Source organism: Archocentrus centrarchus, chromosome 19 (genome assembly GCF_007364275.1).
Source record: "Archocentrus centrarchus isolate MPI-CPG fArcCen1 chromosome 19, fArcCen1, whole genome shotgun sequence".
NCBI lineage: Eukaryota > Metazoa > Chordata > Actinopteri > Cichliformes > Cichlidae > Archocentrus > Archocentrus centrarchus.
In genome coordinates this window covers 17,886,641-17,912,812 of record NC_044364.1, presented here as the reverse complement: position 1 = coordinate 17,912,812, position 26,172 = coordinate 17,886,641, and the positions used below count along the sequence as shown (strand labels likewise).

The window sequence follows — 26,172 nt, the reverse complement described above, 5'->3', positions numbered from 1 at the left end:
CAACCAGATCCTCATCTTCATCTGCTGTTCTGTCTCTTTCTGCCCTTTCTAACTTTTTTTTTCATCAACCGTAAGACAAAATTTAAGCATTTATGAACTGTAGTAATACGCATAAAGACTGAAGACAGCAGCAGTGTGTCTCAAATTGCAAACTTGCCTGCTTTGCATACACTTGCTATTTTATGCATTCACACTGACAACTATGGCTACACGCAGCACATCAGGTCAACAGCTAACCATGTAATACGTTTTAGAATTGGTGGTAAAACAAAAAAAAACAAAAAAAGGCTCGGCTTTCTCCACCTGTTTCAGTTTCAAAGTAAAGACAGCAGCTCTACACTCACTGGCTACTTTGGCCATTTCATTAGGTACACCTGTTCAACAGATCCTTAATGCAAATATGTAATTAACCTATTACATGGCAGAAACTCAATGCAATTAGGCATGCACACATACAAACACACACACACACACACACACACTGGTTGGACAAAAATAGTATAGCAATAATCAATAATATCAAAAGCATTGTTCCAGCTTTTGATCAGCATCATGGACAACAACTGCAGTCAGAGGTCAGAAGTTAAGCTTATGCTATAAACTCACTCCATCTTTTTCAACTAGGCTACCACAAGTCTAAAACAGATTTAGCCTCACTAAAGTAACACAATGACAACTGTAATGTCTATAAGCATGGAACAAATGAGAGAAGCCCATTAACCACAGGTCCTCAGAGACTGAAAATCATTTACAGGGGACCAGCTTAAAGGCATATCACAGACACATATTACAATATGTATATTTATAATAACAGGGACCACTCACCCATCAGAAATTCATCTTTCAGCAAAGTCATTAACAACACTGCTCAAACCCAGAGTCCTGGCTATTTACTCATCCTGCTCCCTCATTCCTCTTTTGAGCACCACTTTTTTAGCTTTTGCTTGCAAAACATAATTCATAATGCCAAAAACAACACTCTACAAGGCCATGGGAATGAAATGCATGAATGAAAGTATTAGATTACCATCCACATATATAAACTGCCCAATTTCAATATTCATAAAAAAAAAAAAAAAAATTGATTATTCTAGCGAAAATCTATCAGCGGTCCCAGTCAAGCACAAAAACACAGCAAAATGTAGTCTACAGCCTGTTTTCCATATCTGTGAATACATACTCTAAGAAGTATAATGCCCAATGCCAGTTTGGGTTAGTTTATCAGACTGGTTCACATGAAGTCAGAAACAGCCAATCTGCATGCTCACTGCACAGAGTTACACAATTTGTTATGTTTACATATGGATTGTGATAAGAAATACTACGGGCAGTCTTTGTGTGAGTCTTTCAAGGTGTTCAAATCCTAATAATAAGAATAAGAATAATAAGAATAAGAAGGATAATGAAACAATTGTAATTTAATAAGACAGTTAAAAAAATATAGGATTTGGTTAATAAGATAGAACCATGAATTAACAATATAGTGGAGCTCTTAGAATCTGTCCACCTTTAAATGATACAGTGAATATATGCAGTCTGTGTAGTGTAATGTTGGCATAAATGACATGAAAGCATTGATTCATCCTGCCTTATAGCAACAGTTTAGGCCGGTAGCAATGGTGTAATGGTGTGCGGGATGTTTTCTTGACAGACTTTCGGCCATTTAGTACCAGCTGAGTATTGTTAAAATGTCACATCCTACCTGGGTATCGTTGCTGACCACGTCCATCCTTTTAAGACCACAGGTTTCTTGAACATCAGAAAAGATCGTTGTAATTAAATGGCCTCCACAGTCACCAGATCTCAAACCAATAGGACATCTTTGGGATGTGGTAGACTGGGAAATATATATATATATATATATATATGAAGAGCAACAAAGAAGAAGCACACATGCATATTCATCCAAAAAGACTCTTTAATTGGTCTAAGTGATTAATTACAGGGTGAGGGAGCCAGGTAATATAGATACTAGAATAGCTTTCAATTACCTCATTTAAATTTAATCATTAAACAGTTAGAGGAGATGGGAAATAGGGATGATGAGGGAATATAAAAGACTGGAAAAGAGGGAGTGATGAAAATGTAATATAGGCCAACTGTAGAGTTAATACAGTAATAACAAATGTTTCAATAAATCAGCAACAGCTGTACAAAAAGAAAAACTCAAAATGTGCCAGAGGTGTATTTAGAAAAAGAGTGACTATAAATTCCTATCATATGTAGAATATGTGAATATGACACTAACAGCCTCAAATAACACGTTTCTCTATAGTGATATAGTATTTAGGATACAGAATGTATTTAATGTCAGGCCCTGTGCGATGTTGTGCTGTACTGTAGCCTCACAATGAGACACAGAGAGGAACAAGAGTTCATAGTTTAAGACACCTAGTGCTGGTCAATCCTGTCCTATCACTGTCACCATTTTGCAGATTGTGTTCATATGGACAGCTTTCACAAAGCCAATCCCTTGTGTGACTCATCACTAAATGAAGACGTGAAGGTTTTAGCTCCAAAACATCATAAATATTTAATTAAGTTACCTGAAATGAACAGATGTCTCAAAATTATTAATATTTTATTTTTGAAATCTGCTGTGTTTCTGAAATAAAAGCATTTAATACTGAATGTCTCGTGTTGGGATAAAACTCTCCAAGTCTGCGTTGCAGCTCTCTTAAAATATCTTGCTACAATGGCTGCTTGCTTTTGGTGGCTGAATTTAAAGAAAGTTCATCTACCTGACACCCACGACTAAATCCCAACCATCCACAATAAAATATACACAACACACACACACACAGCATGAAAACTCTGGTTATAGTTTAACCATGCACCAACACCATGGACTGTTGTAATTCTTGGTGCACATTAAAGCACAGAAAACACACAAGCGTTGTTCATTAGAAAGCAGCAAGTGAGTTAAAACCTGTCAACTCTAGATTTATGCAGCTTTCTCAAGGATATATTGGTGCAGTCTTCATTCTGTCCTGAATATTGCATCAGTCCAACATATCTGCAAAATTTGGTGAACTAAGCCTTTTTTCTTTACCACATAAAGTCGCATAGAAAATCAACAGTTACTTCAAATCACAACTTTAACCTTTTACATTAATCTAACCAATAAACTCTCTCCACAGTGGTAATGTTTTAAAGTCTTGTCTTCTGTATCGCCACAATTTCCACCTTTTGAGGTCCTAGTGGTTTCCAATCAAACTTCAGATTCCAGACTGGACACCCGTCGCCAGGGCCTAAGTACACAGGGGCTCCCAACAGGCTGCCCCCCCGCTCCCTGAGCCTCTGATCCAGTCTGGGACCCCTGATAGACCCCGTAGGCTCCATACACACTGTCCTGGTATAGCAGGGCCCGCTGTGCCCCACATCGCCCACCACCACAAGCCAATAGCTGGCAAACTGGGCTGGAGCCTGGGTGATTGCTAGAAGTCTGGCTGTGGTGCTGCAAGTCTAGAGGACCATGGTAGAGGGGCAATCCTGGGTATGAGTTCAGGTAATGTGCATACTGTCTGCTGAGCAAGCTAGTGGCTCTCCGTACCATACCCCGCCCTAACCCAGTCCCATGTTGCACTGCTTCTCCATATGTAGGTAGGTGAGTGGAGTGAGAGTAGCGCAGCCGCTGACCCTTACGCCCATTAGGCTTCCTCTGATCCTCCCTTATGTGGAGGTAGGCCTGGTTCCTTGGGAGGCACAGGTTGTTTCGAAGATGCGCAGGGTTGTATGCCTTAGCAGGTGTGGTTTGAGTAAGAATGCATGGGAAGAGGTCTGGAAGGGTCGACGGTGATTGACTGGACAAGGAAGACTGGGATTCATCAAGCTGGTGGATCTGCTCACTACCCCATGTTGCTTTGAGAAAAGATGGACGTCTGTGCCTGCGTCTGCCTCTCAAGACAAGGTCCTCTGGTGGCCAAGAGCCGTAGTTCTCTATGCGAGGAGGCATCGCCTCCCCTGTGTAAATATTGTCAACGCTCGGGGCAGAGTTGTGGTTGTCTTGGAGATGGTTGACTTTAAGCTCACTCAGACACACAGGACTTTTGTCACTCTTTTCCTGCTCCCCATATGTCCTCCTGTCTACATCCCCATCGTCAAACTGAAAACTCTTGGACCTCCTTTTCCGTCGGGAAAAACCCACCTGGACATGCTGGCTTTGGGGTGAGGAGGCGGGGTGAGAGGTGTAGATGTCAGGTAGCTGGAGGTCGGTGCAGGGAATGAAGGGCGAGTGTGAATGGGTGTCTACATAGAGCCTCCCAGTGGTCTGGTAGTGGTGTGGGTGTTGATGAGGGAGTGGCTCTCCAACGGCCAAGTGGGGACTGCTGAGGCTGGAAACAGGAAGTGGTCTGTCATACAAACATGAAGTAGAGCGTGTTGGTAGTGTGTAGCGCAGTGGTGTGGGCCTGCTCACACCCCTCTGCTGTTTTAGAGATGTTACAGCAGTCAGAGGTGGGGTCAGGGAGCGCTGAGGAAGAGAGCAATGATTCTCTGTAACATAAGCAAACCCTGCTGGTACAGCTTCTGTGGCAACTTGTGGAACACGAACAGGCAAGCTGCCACCATGTCGACTCAGCTGTTCAATGGTCTTGGTAGCGTTGTCCAGGGAGCTCTCTACATTAGCAGTGGAGACCAAATCCTTGGCAGTTCGAAGCATCTTAAGCATATTTGCTTGAGCGTAATTGGAAGTCAGGTCAGGTTTGGCCAAACCAGATGAACGCCCAGTATCCTCCACTCCATTGAAGCAACTGTAAATACCCTGATAGAGGAAAGAGAGGGACAAAGGTTAAGGTTATCTCACAATAAGTTTCACATGACCTTGAAATACCTCACAGCAATGTATTCCATCTGATCTATGGAGAAAGGCTGACCTTCATTATAATACAGTATAATGTGTTATAGACCACTGCTGGTTATGACTACAGCGAGAGTTAGTGAACCCTGAGTTATAGCTGTGTGCTTGAGCAAAAGTCGGTGCCACTGCAGTTAGAAACAAAAACTGAGCATAGTATTAGTTCAGGAGGTCCAAGAAGTCAACCTCAGCCACAGTCCCAGCTGATTAACTGATAAGGTTCTCCACACTATTGAAGCTGCTTTAGCCCACTCTCAATTGTGGTGTTTCTGTAGGCAACTTTGCAACCCACCTCCACCCCAGCTCCTCCTTCCATGCTGCTTTTAGATTCTGGCTGTAGCGATGCTTTGGTTGTTAATCTAACCTATGATGGTATCACATCTCTGAGGGAAGCACAATAGGTTCAAATGATACTAGTCCTCTTCCACCTAGACATATCTATAGCAGTTGAAACCAATGGCACATATCCAGCCACAGCTTCACCTTTCACAGCAGGAAGAACAGCTACAGTTCTGCTCACAGCCAGAAGTTCTCTATTGTATAAGATCAGCCTTTTAAAATGACAAATGACTACTAAGTCTCATATTATCTCTTCTTTATATAATATACACAATCTTTCTCTCATTTGCCAATATAGACTAATGGGACTGGACCAGAACACCAACTATAGGAGGAGAAACACAAACCATTTTACATGGCAACACAAGAGTAGTCCTCAAAAAGGAAAAAGAAAATATTTAATATTTAATGATATTTAATGGACTCCATAGACAAGAATATAGAATTTGAGAATAAATCAAGAAATCATCTGTAATTAAATCACTGGTTAGCCACAAACTGTTTAACTTTGAATCACCCTAGTGGGGACAATTTCACAGATGAGATTTCCCCCATCTTAAAGTGATGACCCACCTCTTAACTACTAAACATCCCATTGGCATTAAAAAAAAATCATTAATATATCATCTTGTCACTGAGGCAAGTCTTAGTCACAATTCATTATGCATTCTCCCCGAACCCAAAGAAAAACTGTTTAAGCTGAGAGGATTGAACCAATAGAGGCACATGGGGACACATGCCTTACAGAACAAACTGTCTCTAACTGCATGGACAAACAAAGAGCCAAATCCCATGACTGCTCTCTGCTTACAGTTGGCTGAGACATCCTGAAAGAGCCAAATTTAATTTGGTCCTTGGGGCCGCCCCATATGGATTAATGATCAGATAGTCATTTAGCCGTTAATCTGATAAAACCCAGATCCAGGCACAATGGTATGATTACACAGTAGAGGAGGCTGGAGTCCATAGACATTTCCTGGCTGTAACTGAGGCCAGAGCATTTTGCCTCAATAACCACATTCCAAAAGTACAGCATCAACAAACTGGGTAGTGATTAGGCTAATTGCAAATGAACATTAGGCAATCAAAGTTAAATGGTGAGTAAACATTAGAATTAGAGCTCCTTGTCATCATTTTTATCTCTCCCCTCCCCTTTCATTCTTAATAAGAATTCTGTGCCATTTTAGCGAACATTATAACAAGGCCCTTCAATAATGCCATGTAATTACATGCAAATACAGATCCATTTGCACTAATTTATCATCACATAAAAGCCACTTCATGTAAAACATGTTAAATGGAGAAAAAGCCAACCAACCACTTAGCCAAAATAATCAACCAGCCAGTCTTTCAATCTCTGGAGCAAGCTGTTACACAGCTAATCAAATTACAGAGGGCCAATCAGTCACTTAACTAAATGATCAATGCAAAAATCAGTGAGGCAATTTCTCAATTCCATTCTGTAAGTCATGCAATCAATTATCAAACAACCGAGGATGCATAAGCAACCCAGTTCTCTCGCTAACACAACTTAATCAACTGACACGAGGCAACCTGATAGCTGAGAGGTTAGGCCGCATAACAACCTTCCATCCATTTTCTTAATCACTTATCCAGCCAGGGTTACCGTGAGGCTGCAGCCTATCCCAGCTGACACTGGCTACACTCTGGGCAGGTCACCAGTCCATCTCGGGGCTAACACAGGAACAGACAGGTGTTCACGGTAACATCAACAACATACAGCCAATTAACCTGAGGTAGGAAGACTAAGCATCCAGAGAAAAGCCTGATGGGCACAGGGAAATTATGCAAAGTCCATAAATAAAGGGCCCAGTCAGGGCTGATCACTGTGCCATATCAACTGTTACAACAAAAGATTGAGTCTACCACTTAAATCAGCCTTCCTGAATTGTATTTAATTTAGAAATTTAGGTCACAGTCTTTATTTTCTGCCTATATAGCAGGCATGTTTAAAAGACATACCTTCTGTTCCACTCTGTGTCCCCACTGCACCAACATGTAACCCTAGCACATAGCAGATGTGCACAAATCCATCAGCAGTGAATCAAGCCTAATTTGATCCGGACCTTTACTGCTTGAGTTTTGCTGCCTGCTTTCTCTCCCATATCTTGCCTGTTTTGTTGCTCCTATCTCCATGAAGACAATAAAACAGCAAAATCAACAATTAACAAACTTGCAAATCTCACCCTGCTGATGGCCAACAGAAAGTCGAGTTTGTGAGACTTGTGAAGGGAGTGCCGTAGTTTCCAGTAAAGCAGGTGTTCCCAGGCGAAGACCAGCAAGCTGAGGCCCATAGCCACCAGAAGCATGTAGAATACACCTGCCATGTTATCGATGTCCAACTTGCTGCTCATTACTTCATTCTTCTCGTTCTGGCAGATGCCTGACAACCAAACAGTCTCCAAGCGCTCGGTGTCTCCTAAGGGACAAAGGTTTATGGGATGTAGTGAGAGGGGTATGAGAAGAAAGAGACGTGACAGTTTGTATGACCTGAAGATAACTATTTCCACAATGAACATCTTAACTGTCTTGGATGTTTTTTACATTGCAGTCGAAGAGTCTTAGGATAGTAAAGAGATGCTGTTATTGACTCACACTATTTTGTGAATGCTTTTTTGAACAAAGTACACAATTTTCATGGATAGTTAAGATAATTAAGCTTTTACGGTGATTAAGGGGATTTAAGTTTTTCCAGTATGGATCCAAATTTCCCAAAATGCAAGTTTCACACTTTTTAAATATACTTTATTAAAACTAGTATCTAGTAATTCTGCAGAACAGCTTTATTTCTGAAAACAAAATGTGAATTTGTCCTAAATTTCAATTTCCCACCGAGCTTTTGTGGGTTTTTTTTTTTTTTTTAAGTAAGCCAAGAATATCACGGATGCTAAGATGCATATAAAAGCAACCACAAGTCATACATTTAATTCAGTAGAAGTTAAATTAAAGTGCAACTTAAACCTAAGCTCACTTTTTAACTCTACTTGTTACTGCCCCAGGCCTTTCATGTGTGTGCATGTGTTTTGTGCTGCAGGAGTTTCCTGGGTGGAGATGCAGGGGACGGCAGGAAATGTGGAACACCCAGTCAGTGTTCTGCAGGGTTATTTGGACACCGCCTTTCGAGGCTTTGCCATCTACAAATCCCCAAATAGTGGAGTCCTCACTGAAATATTTCCCTTTGCGTAGATACTGTATAGCTTAAAGGGATTGGAACTGGAAATTTAAGTAATTATTTTGTTTCAAATTCAACAGTTTTGGGCCAAAACTGAAAACTTTGAATGCATACGGCATACAAAATAGCTGTATGCATATTTTGTCTTCTGTATTCTTCAGTAGTGTTAATGCATCTTACTATTCCAATATTCCAACACCCTTTATGTCAGAGAATTTACAGTTCCTGAACATCTCTCCATTAAATATCATTACAACATAAGCCACCCCTCTAGGCTTCTGAACAGGTGGTCACCTCTTGAGATGAGCTCTCCCCAGTGGCCTCCAGAGAGCACGCCTCATTTTATCACCCAGTTACCTTATGTTGACCATAAACACACTAGTTGTTACATCATCATGGAAAGCTCAGAGTGAGTGTGTGTGTGTGTGAGTGTGTGTGAGAGAGAGAAGAGAGAAAGAGAGAGACAGAGGAGAAAGAGAGAGAGAGTGTGTGTGTGTGTGGTGCTCTTAAGCTCTCAGAGGAGGAAGGATATTACTCCACACCGGCGGCGGCCATCATGGCGAATGTGTTTGTGTACATGTGTAGGTAGGATGTGTAGATATATGTGTGTATGAGTGTGTCACAGAGATAATCATATCCCTAACACTTCCTGCTGTTCTGCAGGATATTAACTCTTCCCTGTAAGCCCACTTCCCTGTTGATACAGCACACGCTGAACTGGACTGACTCCAGATCTATGGTGTACATTCAGTGTGCAACTGAGACAGAAATAAACACAGACGGTTACAGCTGAGGAAAGTGTACAAGTGTGTGCAGGTACAAGGTGTACTTTTTAAAATGTAAGACTTGGATCTGTGCCTACCATCTCCGAGGAACTGCAACAGCGCTAGGTCAATAGGTCGCTTCCAGCGGGAGTCTTTCTCTAGAGCGATGCCATACCCTGTGGTGGCAAACACTTTCCCACTGCCAATGGTCACCAGTTTGCAGCCCTCATCCTTCCCGGCCATGTAGTTTAAAACAGCAGCATCATAAATGAAGGCGTCCAGCTTCCTGCATGCAAATAGATTAATAAATTCTTACATATACATTTCTCACATCTTTCTTACACTGTAGTGACCAGTCTATGAAAGTCCAGCAATGCCCGTGGTCTCGAGAACAACTTGCTTGATTCATGCTTTTTAGCTTGTGGTTGTAAATATATTAGAAACAACATTTTAAATAGCATATCTATGGAGTATAAAAAATACAAAACCAATCATAAACATCCACATTTATTGAACAGTGAGCATGCAATCGTTGGACTCGAGCCACAACTCATCCCACTTCACTATGGTTAAGCATGTGGATGCGCATGAGTGGTTGTTTTGTTTTTATACCTATCTTACTTCCAGTTTTGTTTGTATGATTTGATGAAATCCACAAGCCACATGCAACAATCAAGCAAAAAAGCTATTCTATATACTACAAATGTTGCTGGATTTTTCAGACTTTATGATCTCCTCCATGAACCTTAGAAGGATAGCTGTGGTCATAAGTTTACATACAGTCATCATGGGCATGGATGCCATGGTAATTCAGGGCTTTTAACAATGGCCCTGTGTGGAAAAAGTGACTGCCCCTAAACCTAATAACTAGTTGTGCCACCCTTTGCAGCAAGAACTGCAGTCAAGAATTTGTGATAACTGACAATGAGTCTTTAACGTCGCTGCGGAGGAATTTTGGCCCACTCTTCCTTGCAGAATTGTTTTGGGGGGTTTTGAGCATGTATGGCCTGTTTATATGCAAACTTTCCAAGAAGTTCAATGTTTGTCTCATTAGCCCACTGAATATTTTCCCTAAAAGTCTCGGGGATTATCAAGATATTTTTTGGCAAATGTGAGATGAGCCTTTGTGTTCTTTTGGATCAGCAGTGGTTTCACCTTGAAACAATCAGCTTGTAGAGACTTAAATCTTAAATCCATCAGAAAGAACCTTTGCCAGCCTTTTAGAAGAGTTCTGCAAAAGTTACAAGTGTCAGTGCCAGGTGAGAGCCTCTCCTTTACAACAAGCAGGAAAAATCTCGAAAAGAAAGTCAGGCTGCAGGATTCTGCAGGATAATAGTCAAGGATATTGTAAGACTCACAGCTACAGCTAGAGGCTCTGCGAGGCTGAATTTACATACAACATGGGGTAATGTCAGCAGGTTCACAATGACAGGTAATGCTGCACGTATTCAGAGGCTAATATCTGTTCCATATAGACCATAAACGTCTGCAACAAAGTTCAGCTGGTTGGATAAAGTTTAAAGTGAAGACACTGCATCAGATTAAAGAGTCAAAGGATCACAAAAGTAGTTAGGATTTAATGCTCTGGGGACCACAGCTACCTGCACCAAATTTAATGGAATCTATCTCACTATATTAACCTCCTATCTTTCTTGCACTTGATCGTGACACCAAAGCATCTGATTCAGTTCCATCATCATCTGGCCACCATGAATGCTTTTGCCAAATTTCAGCGCAGTCAATCCACTAGTCGATAGCCTATTAGGTCTGGAACTGACTGACAATGCATTCTAGCAGTTGCATAACTAATTAAAGTAAAAAAAAAAAATGTTTGTGCTGATGGATTTGCTGTCTAAAATGTTTATTTTTATTTCATAATGAAAACAAGAAAATCAGTAAAAATAAAAATAAAATAAAGAGTAGACAATTAATATTTAAAAAATGTGCAAAGTCACCAGTTTGGCTCTTCAAAACTGATCTGGTTCTTTGTGAAGATGTCATGTTTGACAGCACTTTTCTACACAAATTAAGCTCTACTAGAAATGACTTCAAACCTAAAAATACACCCATCACATTGGCCTAATTTAGAAATAGACACAAAGAGCACAAATATCAACTGTTCTACACACAATTATAATCATTATTACTGTGTTCACTGGCATGAGGATCAGTTATATATAACTTCCTATTTAACTGTGCAATATGTTTAAAATGTAATCAAAACTTTACCCAGTTTTGAGGCTTTCTAGGGCTTCCTCCACCCCCTTCTGGTTGTATTTCATCATGTGTGTGCATGTCGGGGTAGTTGCTGCGGATGTTTCTCTCTGTGCTCCCATTTGGGACGGTCCCGAAGCGGAAAGGAGGGTAATGCTCATGTGGTCTCTGGAACTGCAGGGAGACAGAAGGAGAGAGAAAAGGGAAGGGGAGAAGAGAGATGAGGAAAGTGAAACATTGTGAAATAAAAAGTTTAGTTATAAAAGAGGATAGAGAGAGAAGGGATTAGGGAAAAAAAGCAAGGTGGAATGAGTGAAGCAAGACTGACAGGAGTCAGAGAGGAATATGGAAGTGGGAGAGAGCAGAATATGGCAGGAGGAAAATGGGATAAAGAGGGAAGAGAAGAAGGGAGAAGAATAAAAGAGAAATAGGCAAGATAAGAAACAGATTTTAAATACAGACAGTGAAAATTGAGGAGAAAATTAAGAAAAATGAAGGCATGAAAAAAGAGACAGAGAATCAAAAAACAAAGTAAAGACTAAAGGAAATGAAACAGAAAAGAGAAGAAGGAAAGAAAAATGGAAAGAGGGAAACCAAAAGGAGAAGGGGAAAATGGGAAGAAAGCAGTAAGAAACGAAGGTACAGGAGAAATAAGATGGGAAAAAGATAAAAGAAGGATGGCAGATGGAGAAAAGAGGAAGGGGAAGGAATATAATGGAAAGAATGAAAAGGAAGGGAAAGAGGAAGAAAAAAGGAGAGTACAAAATTGGAGAAAGGAGAAAAGGAAACGTAAAGGGAAATAAGGAAGAATATTGGGAAAGAAATCACAAACTGAAAAAAAAGCAGAGGAAAGAAAGAAAAAGAAGAGCAGAAATAATTGTGAAAAGAGAAGAAAGAAAAAAAATGAATGAGTGGGCCTGAGCTGGACCACAACCCAAACACTCTCCTTCCAGTCATAAATGCGATTGTGCCCCACACACCCTTTGCTCCCATTTTTGTGCCCCACCATCCCGCTGCTTTTCTCTGGTTGTCAACTTCCCACCATGAGGGAGATCTGCCAGGCCTGCTCAGTGAGACCTTCCCCAAACTGCAGCTTCTGGCTTAGCTTGTGCTGCTTCATTATTAAGCATTTGTCATTCATATTTGGAGTTGGGGTTCTTGCTAGCGAAATCGATTTTAGAGGCGTTCCATCTTTTTTGCAAAGCCGATCTTATCAGCAACTAAATGTAATGCTCTATAAATGGACTGGAAGCCACTCACTCACCTCAATTTGATTAAATCTGATATCAGTCAACATGCATGAGTTTGAATCATTTCACTGCACAGAGATGATCCTAGTACGGTTCAATCAGTGGCCAATTAAAGTTCACATTTTATTAGATGATGCACGGAGCAGAATGAAAGCAGAAATACGTCTGTTAATGCACAATTAGACTGTAAACAGAAAAGAACCATTAGTCTTGGTTGCAGCATTGACCTTTTGCGCTGAGCGCAAATGAATGGGCCAATCAAAAATGTGAGAGTATGACGAGGCGTGTGCCAATATAATCACTCTTTAGCTGCAATTGCAACGGCGTTAGATGAGGTGATTTTTTTTTATAATGAGCTGTTTGAGAAAAAGCCCACATCACATTAGAAATTACAGGATAGGTTCACATTGTTCAAGTCTATCTTAATTTGGTACCCATCCATACAACTGAAGACTTATTGGTTGCTGTAATTGCTGCTTCTGTCCATACTGGCCATTGAGAGATTTCCTCTAAAAGCAATTTCATTCTAATTGATGGGGTGGCGACATCGCGAGCTCTTCTTGTGTACAAAATTGCAGTGTGCGTTTAAGTTAATAAAATAATATGTAGCTTCAGCAGCCTTTTAGTGACTAATCGCTGCTTTGTGTAATTATCTCTCTACCCCGGCATGGTAGATAACACTTTCTGTGGAAGCAAAGGGCAGAATTTCACACAAACAATGCCTGAACTTGAAGTGATCTGCATTGTTGCCTCACAGCAAGTAGTTTCTGAGTCCTCCTTTCCTCCTTTCCTTTCCTTTTTTCCTTTCCTTTCATACCCTTCTTTCTTTCCTTTCCTTTCCTTTCCTTTCCTTTCCTTTCCTTTCCTGTGTGCAGTTTGTTCATGGATTTTTCTCTCAGTACCCTCCCAAAGTCCAAAGACATGCATGTTAGTTTAACAGGTGATTCTGAACTGGCTGTAGTTCTAGATGTGTAATAAACAAAAGTGCTGCGTGAACGGTTTTGGTGGCTCATGGTGTAAAGTGCTTTGAGTGATCAGTAAGACTACAAATGTGCTAATTAAAGCGTTGCTACATTTCAATTGATTAGCCAGCTGTTTAAGAAAATTGCAAAACTTATTTTTCAAGGAAAAAAAAATCACGTCCTCAACCCAGGACTATGTTTAGTCTAACTGGATCAGGTAGGTTCAGACTGAATTGCTGTGGTCTTGGTTTTGTCTGTCAGTCTCCCTAATCCATTATAGACTATTCCCAATTTCTGTGGAAGCAAAGAATAACACCATAAAGAATAAAGCTTTTCTTTCAGGTAAATTCACATTTTGCCCATAATTAGTGCCGCAGAGCACATTTCTTTGCATGAATTTTCTTAGGAAATTCTTAGAAAACTATAGCCTCTAATGACATGGTCTGGAGCTTCTAATTTTGGTGTTCTGTGGTAGCTCAAATTCAGTCTGCCTGAATTTATTGATAGATTTGAGTAGGTTTTCTGCAGTCATTAATTTCAGAACAAGATATGGACATATTTTGTTGTCTCTTGTGCAAAAATATAGAATCATCCCAAACGTATCCTGTAAACATGTAAATCTAGCCAGGGTACGATCTACACCTGACTAATCCTTTCTTGTGTTGAATTAAAGGAAGATGATGCCCTGCTTTGCAGGCTAATTAATATCGGTCCTTTTGGCTCTGGAGCGTAATGGATCTGCATAAAGTTAATATAGTCAGTTAATACAACCATAGATCACTGAGGTGGCTCTGCTGATCCCTGCCTGGGAGATGTTTATGCTATGTGTGAAGAATGAAATGCTTTCTTGTAAAGCTCCTCTGAGGGCCTGCTTCCAGGTTGAGTGTGTGTATCTTAGTGTGTGCACACACATTTAGGTGGTAAGGAAAGTGTGTGGGTGTTGTTTTCCTCTGTGGTTTGACCGTTTTCTGTTTTTTTTTTCTTTTTTAAATCATTTGACATTTTCCGAGCTTGTTTTAACAGTGCAAGAGGGACGAGGAATGGAGACGGCACAGAGAGAATATTGATGGACAGACCAAAATACTGACAGGACAAGTTGAGAGTCAGACACCATCTGTATTGACAGAAGGCAGTAATTGATTAGTCATTCATGCCACTGGGCTCCCCAGTGATAGGAAAAGGACAGAGATGTTCACATCAAAGTCTTTTTACTTGACTTCATATGAAAGGCTTTCATTTGTCTCTCCTCCATTCATGGTTTATTAGTCAATGCAGAATGCTAGAGAGCAGATTATGCGCTATAAATTGGATTAAAAAAAAAAGACATAACTTTCTCTTACAGCTCCAAAACTTTATTCAGTTCCTTACCTTTTTGTCAGAGAGGCCAGACACGGTGTCGATATATTGCTCTTGGATCATGAAAGCAGCTAAGTTGGCAGTGTAAGAAGCCAGGAAGATGACGGCAAAGAAGGCCCAGACCAGGACCATGATCTTACTGGTGGTTCCTTTAGGGTTTTCAATTGGAACAGAGTTGTTGAAGACAATGCCCCACAGCAGCCACACTGACTTCCCAATAGTGAATGTTGGGCCACCAGGAGCTGATGAAACAGAGAGAGGAGACAATCAGTGTGACAAGCAACTATCCCACCTCAGTGTCACCCCAAGTGAGTGACATGTAGGTATTCTCAATCACTTGCAGAGTAAACTAGTAAGTCCTCAGACTTTTAATTATTATCCCATGTCAAAGTCTAATGTTTTCTTGACCAATGCTACTATGCAGACCCCCTCTTACTGGAGACTCAACTGTTCTATGAGAACATTATATTCTTTCCTTTTTTTCTCCTGACAAACTAGAGTAATAATCCCTGCGGTTGCTAGCAGGCTTTTTCAGTTACAAATATTAAGCAGTTCCAAAACCACTGAGGCTGTCAAGAACAGTCTTGTTTTCATTGGGGATCGGGGGTTTCCTCAGCTAAAAGTATAATATAAAAAGTAAATCTCTGTGCAAACCTAAATTACCTGCATGGCAAGATAACACCAATGGTTAAGGGGAAAATTAAGTTTAGTTTCTTTTTTTATGTGGGTGAATGGATCCTTTAAATGCAGTATTGGTCATAGGCAGAGATGTATAGTAACGAAGTAGAACTACTTAAGTACTGTACTTAAGTACTAAAATGCAGTATCTGTACTTTATTGGAGTACATATTATTTCCCCTACTTTCACTTTTACTCCACTATATATTTTTGATTAATTTAATACTTTTACTCCGATACATTTTTCACGTGCTGAATCGTTACTCGTTACTATTATGAAAACGTTATTAATCATCCCCAAGTCATAGTATCAATGCCAGAGCGGTAGATGGCGCTGTCACGGTTTATGAAGCTGGCTCATCATTGGGCGATTTGAGCGATCAAGCCTATAAAAAAAACGCAGGCTTCGTCTCCGCCTTTTGCGCTGTTGCTTGCAAGTATTGAGGACAAAACGCGTCAGCTTACTGTCCGATATCGAGATGGATGACGTTCCAGGAACACCTTGTCCAGGTTTGTCTTTTAGCTGCTCTGTGGACTGCCCCTCTGGCCTTTTGAGATGTTTTATTTGTGTTTGTTTTTTTGTAAACACTTGTATGGCCTTTTATCATTGTACTCCAGCTTCAGCCAAATACATTGTGCCTTTCAAATGTTTGAAATAATATAAACAATGATAATCAAACTTTTGACTGCCTTTCTTTAATATACACAGTACTTGTACTTTTACTTGTACTTGTACTTTCGGTACTTGAGTAGCAATTTTTGAAATACTTCTACTTGCAATACTTAAGTGCCAAAAAAATTGAGTACTTCTGTACTTCCACTTGAGTATGGTGTTGAAAGAACACTTCAACTTTTACTCAAGTCAATTTTTTTATATAGTACTTGTACTTCTACTCCACTCCTCTACTCCAGTACTTTATACATCTCTGGTCATAGGTAACAGTGTTAAGTTCTTTTTCTTTCTCTGGGTTCTTTCTTCAAGCAAAATATGTCTACTGTTCACTGCGTAAGTATTCATCAGCCATCTCATGCCCTTCTACAAACTTCCGAATGACAGAACAATTTCGCTGCCTCGGCCCGTTTCCATCGCTCTCTGCCACCATTGCTCATGTGCAGCAACGGAGGGTGCCACCACCATCAATCACACTTCGATTAGTGCAGCGACGAATGCTAATTAAAATGGGAAAATGACCTTTCGGACCTGGAGACGAGGCATGCTCTGTCAGCGCTGCATTCTGGGATTGATTAGCCCTCCCAAACCCGACCCAAAATCTTGTTGAGGAACTTGAGGTTGCAGGACATGCAGGGGGGAGGGGCAGGATTTGGAGGCCTGTTGATAGGCTTACTTTGAAAATGCTTGGTAGGATGCAAATTGAGTAGCTTTGAGCTATTCTGTGGATATTTTAGAAGAAGAAAATACTAATTGAATCCATATGACATATTACACTCCAAAAACAGCAGACTTTGCCTCTGCTTTAATGATGATCAAGTAATTATTACTGTTGTATTATCCATCATAAATTCCATTACTAAGGAGGTGTAATACTCACCTTTGGCGCTCACCAGACTGCGGTTGTATCCAGCTGGGCTGAAGTACTCAAACACAAACACTGTCACAGCCACCACAGTCAGGCACATCACAAACATCATGACCCAAACTGGGCTGTAAGGCTCTGAGGGAGGAGAAAAAGTGAAGTTTTGTAAGTCTCTTTTGTACTTCTACTTCAAAACCTTAGCCTGTGATGGGGGTTGGGGGTTGAGGGGGGGGTTACCGTGTGTGGTAGGAGGATAACAGGAAGGAGAATGAAGCTGAATTTTGTTGTATGCTGTTTGGAAAAGCGATTTAGGTGTGTATGTCGTGCGTTAGGGGATTTACTTGTAGGCTACAGTCATTGGTGGGATAAAAGCTTAATGAGAAGTTTCCTGAAGCATCTGCAGAGACAGAGCTTTTTAAAGTAGGCCATCCTGGAAGAAAGTGGTGAGGAAGATGGCAGCAACATAGCTAACATGTACATTATACTCCAAGAAAACAAATGATACAAGCAACAAAGGAACAAAGGAAATTCAAATCAAATGTGAATGTGCTCCTCACCAAGAAAAGCAGACGGGGATACAGTTCCATTGCTGCGCGCCACCATGACACTGATGCCCGTCTCAACAAACGGCACAGAGAAGTCAATGATCTCCGAACGCTCCTCGTTGATAGTGAGAGACCCAATGGCCATATCAGCCCGCCTGTACAGAACCTGAGAGAAAAGATACAAACATGAAGGAAACTAAACCAACACAGAAGTGCAGCAGTGAGCCATTTGTAGTGGTCGCCTATGTTTAGTTCTTTATCCTGCATTGCGTTCTGCTTAAAATAAAAACACTTCAAAATTTCTTAAGCAATCCTTTTAAAACAGGGAAGCCACAAGCAGCTAGCATTTTGTGTTCTATAGTAACGGTTGTCTGCAATAAATGACAAAACATTTCTCGCATCATTTCAGCATCCAGGAGGATAAAATGCTGCATCTCAGGAGTTTCTGCATCCAGTTTTTCTGTAAAGCCAGATTTTTTTTTTTTTGCAGAGATATTTTTTACACACACACACCAACACACACACACACACACACACACACACACACACACCACACACACACACACACGCACGCACGCATGCACACGCAATTATACAGTTCCAAAGCAGGGCGCCTTCAGGCACAAAAACACAAGCAAAAGTCTCTCCTGAGGAACACCTGTTCAGCTGCTTCACTTTCAGATGTAGCTGTGTTTGATGTGCCTTTGTGTGCGGGGAAAACTGTGTGTTTGTGCCATATGCATATACATGACCTCACACCACTGACCTAAATAAAACCCATCAAAAAAAACTATGTAATGCTACCTGTCCCAGTGTGCATCATTACTAGAAACTGTACTAGTGTACAAAGGTAATAAATCACTGTACTCAGTACTGTTCCGAGGTACTTTATCCCTACTTTTGTAATTTTCTGATTTAAAATGCATAATGTATAAAAGCTGTGAGGTTAAAAAAAAAAAAAAACTTTCCAGTCTTGTTTTAGTTTCATCACAAAACGTATTATCTGAGAAGTGATAGAAATTGTTACTCTGATGTGAATATGCAGAACTTCTCAAATTAGCTTTTAGGCTTGATCCCTTTGATCCGTGACGGGACTAATTCTGAATGGCCTTGTGCTGTTTAATAAAAATATACATTTCAAAACTTTTGGGTTTATTTTATTATGCTTTTTTTTAAAACAATGGTTTAAAAAATGGCATTTAATATGAAAAGACTCACTTGTAGTCGAAAAACCTACAAAGGACTGTCAGCCACTCTGTACTTTCATTCACTTATATACAGTAGAGTGTTTTAGTGTCTCTGTGTTTAGCAGTCTGGTTTTATAGCCTGCTGGTTTCAAGTTTTCTTTATTCTCATTACACTCATCAGCCTTGTTTCCAGCTTTAGCACGCAGCACTGACTTCAAGTGAAAAAGCTTTTATAAACCCACTATACGCTGAGTGCACCAGGAAGCAGCTCTTTAGCAGTTAAAGAAGAAGGGGTTGGTAGAAATCAATTAAGGTCTACAAGAAGACTGAGTATTGTAATTAAATTTATCAGGTGGCCATGGAAACATATAATTGTCACATTTACAGCTTGCTGCACCCAGAAACCAACCTAATACAATTTTAAACATTTTTAAAAAGTTGAACTGAACCTGACTTCAGCAGAATTGCTTTGGTTGAAAAGAACAGGCAACAAAAGATAATAACTGCTGTTTGCTGTATATTCAACAGTGCTATTTTGGGATGACATCTAACATGCTAAATATAAATAACTTACCTTATGTAATTAGGGCAGCTCATATCCCAAGGCTGCATTTATTTTAGTTAGAACTATGGCCGAATGTCATCAAACACCTCTTTCTAATAATTGTCTGTACAACACCAGCAGGCAGCTCAATACAGCTACACTGCCTGCTGCATTCAAGGACTTGTTGCTCTTCCAAAATAGTTCAGTCATATGTCTCACCTCTCCAATCATCCCATTCCAAATCCCACGAACCAGCTTGCCGTTTCCCATTGGTAACCAGGTAAAGGTCATAGGAGAACTTGATGGTGCGGGACAGCTTCTTTAGGATGTCTATGCAGAAGCCCTTACAACACAGCTTGGTGTAGGACTCCGAGTGGCCAATAATACTGTGAGAAGGGCAAGAAAAAGAAAAGTCACACACACAGTTAGTACAACTTTGCTTAATCATCCTGTGATCAAAGATCCTCACTGGCAGCTGGGACTGTTGCTATCTTTGGCTTCAAGACCAATGCTGTTGTCTAACTTTGCTTCAGAGAGCAAGCGCTAAATAGTCTCAGGCTCTCATGCTGACAGACATCATCGTCTACAGCAGCAAAGTGAAGGGCAAGCAATGGCTGGTTCATTAACTAAAATCAATGTCGGTGAACAGCATGTCTTTCAGTGAGATGGAGGAGATGCCTGAAAATGACAAACAAGCACAAATACACTTAAACACTGTGTGACAGAGGCCACAATGAATGGTTGACTGACTGTGATGGCCTCTAATCAAAGCCCATTTAGGTGTGTAGCATTTGCGGGGCGCACGCCCTTCCTTTCTGTGGCCTTGCTACTTAATGGGGTGTTGAAGAACAGAACAGAGGGACAGGAAATTGTGTGAAAAAAATAATAGAATAAAAAATAATAGAAACCTCTAAAAGTGACAGCAGACAGCAAAAGTTAAAAGCAGACAAAGTGAAAATAAAGTTGACACACTTCTTGGAAAAAACTAAAGCTTTTTCACATTATTTTTTCTGATCTTTCATCTATACAGCTGCCAATAAAGGGAGCATAAAATCTACAAGGGCTGAGTCACACTGTGTGTGTGTGTGCGTTTGTGTGTGTGCGCGTAATTGACTGATAACCTCGGCATGTTAATGAGTCAGCATAAGAGCTGAAGAATGATAAAGAGAGAACGTAAGCAAATGAGCAAGTGACTGAATGAAAAAAAGTCAAGTGAGTAATTAACATTCAAGGTGATTATTTTCAAATTCTTAAGAGTTCATTTTAGAAGCATTTTAAGTGCATTTGGAGGGCTTGCTTCTTTCATGGGACTCTAGTGCTGATAAATGCAGTGTTAATTAATTGCTGCAGGAGCTGGCCACCTGTCGCCATTATACACACCACTAAAAATTCACACACACGCGCAAAAGCCCGGGTAAATCGTCTCATACACAAACATGCACACATACAGTACAATGTCCTCTGGGGGTGAGCAGCAGCAGTTGTGCTGTGTGGTCTCCACAAAATGCCCAGAAACTAGTGCAGCGTGGAGGGGAATATGTTAGACCAGTGAGAGTGAGAGAGAGAAAGGAGAACTGTCAGTTGAACAGCAGACAGAAAACACACGGACCAACAACCAGACGATGCAGCGATGGGGCAGCGGCTTCAGTTTAGAGGGAAATGAGGGCAAGTGCAAAGGAGGACAGATGGAGGAGGAGGAAGAAGAGGAGGATTGTGAAATTACCATCACTGTGATCCTATTGAAATGATGAGGAAAACACTACAAAGTTAATGCCCAACAGTTCTGTGCCACACTGATCGTCATTGTTACTGCAGTACAAACTACTAAATATGTTATTTCCATCAGTTTATGAACCTTTAATCCCTTCGTTGTTTTCTGTTTTATTTTATTGGACCAACAGTCAAATCCAGAAACATGCTTCATAGCGAAGTATGCGGATACTAAAACACTGAAGCCTTGTGATTCTTTAACAGACTTAAACTACAATGGATAACAAAATATTTGTCTTATGGCTTAACACCAAACCTCAAATCAGGACTTGTTTTATGTGTTGTAGTTAAAGAACCTTATACAGCCCAATCTGAGCTCACATTATAACATATGTTAAAATACAAACAAGCAAAAAAAAAAAAAACTTTAAATTTTTGCTTTCTTTTAGTCTGAAATACTGAAGGACTGGAGCCTTGGGCAGGCAGGTTCTTGCACATGGGGCACATATTAGATGTCCCTGTTTTTGTCGGTTAAATAATTTTTAGAAAGCACAGAATATGATTGGAAAATTGAAAAAAAAAAAAAAAGCACTGTCTAGTTATGTGGAATTAAAGGAGTGAGTTAACATTGTGTTGCATTACTTGATGGTGTCTGTAATTTTATGTGTGCTCTTAATGCACTCATTATAAAGTTATAGAAGACAGTGGAACAGTCAGACATGGCTTCATGACTTCGGCTCTCTGTAACAGCCTCCACTCTCATGGTTTTAGGCTTTCTAAGATATTTTGAGACCTGTCTGCAGGGATTTGCTCCCATTTAGTCCTCATATTGGAGGGGTCCAACACAGGCTCACTCTTCTTTGATGTAGAATTGTTGCTTCACTTCATTGAGGTGTGTGGGTATTTATACAAATCTCTCCTAAGGTCACACCACAGCATTTCAATTAGGTCAAGGTCTGGACTTTGACTGGACTATTGCAACACCTGGGTTCTTTTCTTTTCCAGCCATTCTGTTGTAGATTTTACTGGTGTATATATGGGATCATTCCACTTAGGGCCAGCTTTAGCTGTTGGACAGACAGCCTCACATTTGACTCCAGAATACTTTGGTATTCAGAGGACTTTGTGGTTGAATCAATGACTGCAAGGTGTCCAGATCCTATGGCTGCAAAACAAGCCCAAATCATTATCCCTCTATGATCATGGCCAGTTCTTCACTAAATGTGGCGCAGTACATTATGAACAAATATCTCCACTTTGGTCTTTTCTGTCCAAATAACATTGTTCCAGAAGTCTTGTGGTTTGCTCAGATGCAACATTGCAAACCTAAGCTGTGCTGCCATGATCTTTTCACACAGAAGACTTACCCTCTTTATTCCTATGGAAACAGTGAGGGTGTAACTAGCTAGAAATATTGTAAACAAAAATGTTTTAAAAAATTGCACAGGGGATTTTAAAAACAATGATTTGGAGTGTAACAGGGTCTTTTCACTAAACAATAAGAGAAGAACATCTTAAGATTTAAAAAAAAAATGTAACTAATCAATTATCTAAATTTCTATCAGTTAATCTTCTGTCCCAGATCTTATCAAATTTAAGGCCTGCTTCACATTAACATGTGGACACTGAATTTCACTGAAGCCATCTCAAATACTATATCAGACAGCCAGGATTTGAGATGTTGGATTTTAACATGGAATTCTTGCTCTTAATCAGCCCAGAGACGTAGGCTTAGCCTTTTGGCAAAAGAAGCTATCATCTGTCCAAAGAAAAGGTTTTTAATGAGCAAGACAAAAAGTTTTAATCACGCTAAACATCTGCTCTGCAGGGAAGCTGCTCAGACCACACAACTAGATTAACTGATTTTTAGAGCAGCAGTCGCCTCTCTCCCTCTCTCTTTCCTGCTCTCTATTTGTTGGTCACCGTCCAAATGGGACATGCCAGCCAGAGAGAAATAGTGAAAGAGAACCAGAAAGAGGGTAGGCTGGGATAACGTTGTCCCACTATGACAGATGTCCCCATGTTAGACAGATAAATCTTCTTTACTAACAATCAATGTGCCATTGCGCCCAACAACAGCCGCTACATATCTCATTCTATAATTAATGTGCCAGGCATGGCCAGTTCCACAATCTGCATAAACGATACATGCTCCACAGACACGAGTACACGCATACATGGAGTCACTGAAGTGATCATGAACACATTAATGGAAGTTGGGGGTTTTTTTTGCATAGCATATCTGCAAAGCCTCATGTTTGGCTGTGATATGCAGATATTCTGTGTAATGTTGAGAGTTAGATGTGAACATACAGATACTGTGTTCTTACAGTAAAATTATGCTACAACCAGCAACCAGTTAGCTTAGATTGGCATGAAATCTGAAGAAACTGGAAATTGCTGCACATTTAACATCATTTAAAACCACCACAGCTGCTGGTTTTAGTGGATATTATAGATTAAACAACAAGTGATGAGCTGCAACATTAAAAGCACTGACAGGTAAAGTGAATGTCACTACAACACAATGCTCTGCTGGGAAACTGTGGGTTTTTCATCTATCATCCAACTAAACATTGTTGCTGGCCAAGCACACACAAGCACACATGGTGATAATAACACCTCCCAATGGTGGTGGTCTCCCCGAGCAGGACAATGAGCTCCGCCGAACTGCAGAAACTGCTAAGGAACAGCTTGAGGAACATGACAAAGAGGCTGAGGTTTTGACCCGTCCTCAAAACTCTCCACATCCCAATCCGATTACGCATCCATGGGACGCACCAGAACAAACCCAATCCCTGCAAACACTACTGGATAACCCGCAGAACCCAAAGGATCCACTGCCAACATCTGAGTGCAAAATGCCACAGAACACACCTAGAGCTCCTATGTTCATGCCATAATGGTCACATTAATAATATTAGGAAGGTGTTTTTAAGACCAGCAGAGTTATCTTAACTGTTTTTTTTTTAATTTCAGAATTAAACACAACTGAAATGATTTCAAAATTGTATATTGCTCTTGCACTCTACTATGTACCAAGCACATGTCTGATGGTCAGACTCTAGCAAATGGAGCAGATCTTACATTCAATAATGTTCTGCACTTGAGCAAACACTGTGCTGCAAACAAGCATATAACAACGATTACATATTAACATAATCAATAATAGGCAGTGAGATTCTGGTTAGAAATAATAAACTTTCCAGATTACAGAGCTAAAAACATCAAGGAAACTACAGTTACAGCCTTTTGATGCATTATCGTGCCAGTGCATTGGCGTGTACTAGGTGTGGCTTGTTTGCTGTCAGTTGATGCATTGCATTGTGATATCTGACTTAATATCCTGCCAGAACTAGTTCATTAAAAGGCTCTGAATAAACAGCCAGTGGAAGCTGATGTCTGTACTCACTTTGGTTCCTGCCTCTTTTAGTATGCTGAGCAAAATGCTCCCCAAATCACATGATTAATAGATTCCTGCGAAGGAGCACTTCTTTTCTGGTGCTCTGTCTGTCATATCAGGAAGTAGTTGGAAAAGTTATTACATTAACAGCATATTGAAGTTCATAATTTAACCTATTGTTTGGGGGTTTAAATCTCACCCTTCAGTTTCAGTTTAACAATGATGAACAAAATGACTTTAATTTAGTACATTGTTATTATTCATTTGTGTTATTGTGTTGGGTCCTTGAAGAGAAGCTGTAATCAAAAACAAGAGTGCCACTTCTGACCCAGTGGCAACTTCCAGGGTTGAAATACTAATGCAGAAGTGCCAAAAACAGCAGTTCATTTAATGGTCACTAATGGCTCAGTACACTAGAGTAAAAATAGAATGACAACTTCCTTGCAACTAAGAAAAAAAAATGGTGATTGCCCAGTGATTGCATTAAATTATTTTTGCTGTCAGTGACCAACTGCAAGGAGTTGCAGTGACACAATGATCACCCAGAGGCTGAGCATGCAACACCCTCAGACTCTGGGTAACGACTTTGGATTGCACGGCAGGTTGCTCGATGGAAGGCAACCTGTCTACAAACAATCGTGATCCGACTTGGTCCGATCTGATTGGACTGACTGCAGTCACAGTCAGTCCAATCAGACTGGTGAAGGGTTACCATCTAATTTATAAATGCAGACATATTTCTATCACCTTACAATCAATCTGAGTCAGTCTGTGCCAATGAATGCAACTCATCTGCGACGCATCTCTTTTCAATAGGGGACTCAAATCAAGTGGTTGCCAACTGTTAGTAATTAATATGAATTTATTTTTAATGTGACTGTGTGCTGTATATAGGTTGCAAGAGATTTGCAACAGACAGCAATAGATTTACATTTTTTACTGATTTATCACAGTTCATCACCACATTATCACAAACATATTGCATGTAACTACAAGTTTCACCCCATTCAATTGCAAACTGGCTCAGTCTCATCGCCGCATCACTTGATGCACCAAAGTTGCTTTGAAGACAGCAACTGATGGTGTGGTCAAATTAATTAGCAGGTATCCGTGCTTGTCCCTGTTGCAATTTATGTATTCAGCTTGCTAACCAGGCTTGCTAGTGTCAGCTGATAATTTAATATCACCCAAATATTTTCACTTGTGGGTGGAAAAAAAACAAAAACAACAATATGGTGCTGGCAAAAAATGCTCAAACTGATGCTTCGAAATACAAAGTCAAAATCTAATCATTACAGTCTGTTCTTGTGACACTTAATATCAACATCACTGACAGATTATGTGGATGAGAAAAATAATTTTCTTTCAAATGTTGGATCAAGGTGCAATTTATTCATTAAAAAAAATAACTTTAGGAAATACAGCTTTTAGCAGCACATAAAACAAATACACAAACCCGCCCATGCCCCAAATGCTCAAATTATTGGATCTGGATGATTGAACTGACCTGCCAAATCTTAGTCAACAAAGAAAACCTTCAGTTGGGTAAAGTTGCTTTTCTGTTTCTTCTCTACTATTTTGCCACTTTGTAAAGCAAGCTAAAACCTCTTAGGAAAGAGCTAGGAAGCTAAAATAAA

At 40.3% G+C, this 26,172-nt stretch overlaps 1 pseudogene; it reads right to left on the bottom strand.

Annotated features, from left to right (window-relative positions):
* Positions 1 to 1,997: 1,997 nt before the first annotated feature.
* LOC115798439 (glutamate receptor ionotropic, NMDA 2C-like) overlaps positions 1,998 to 26,172 on the bottom strand; it is a 30,343-nt pseudogene continuing 6,168 nt past the window's right edge.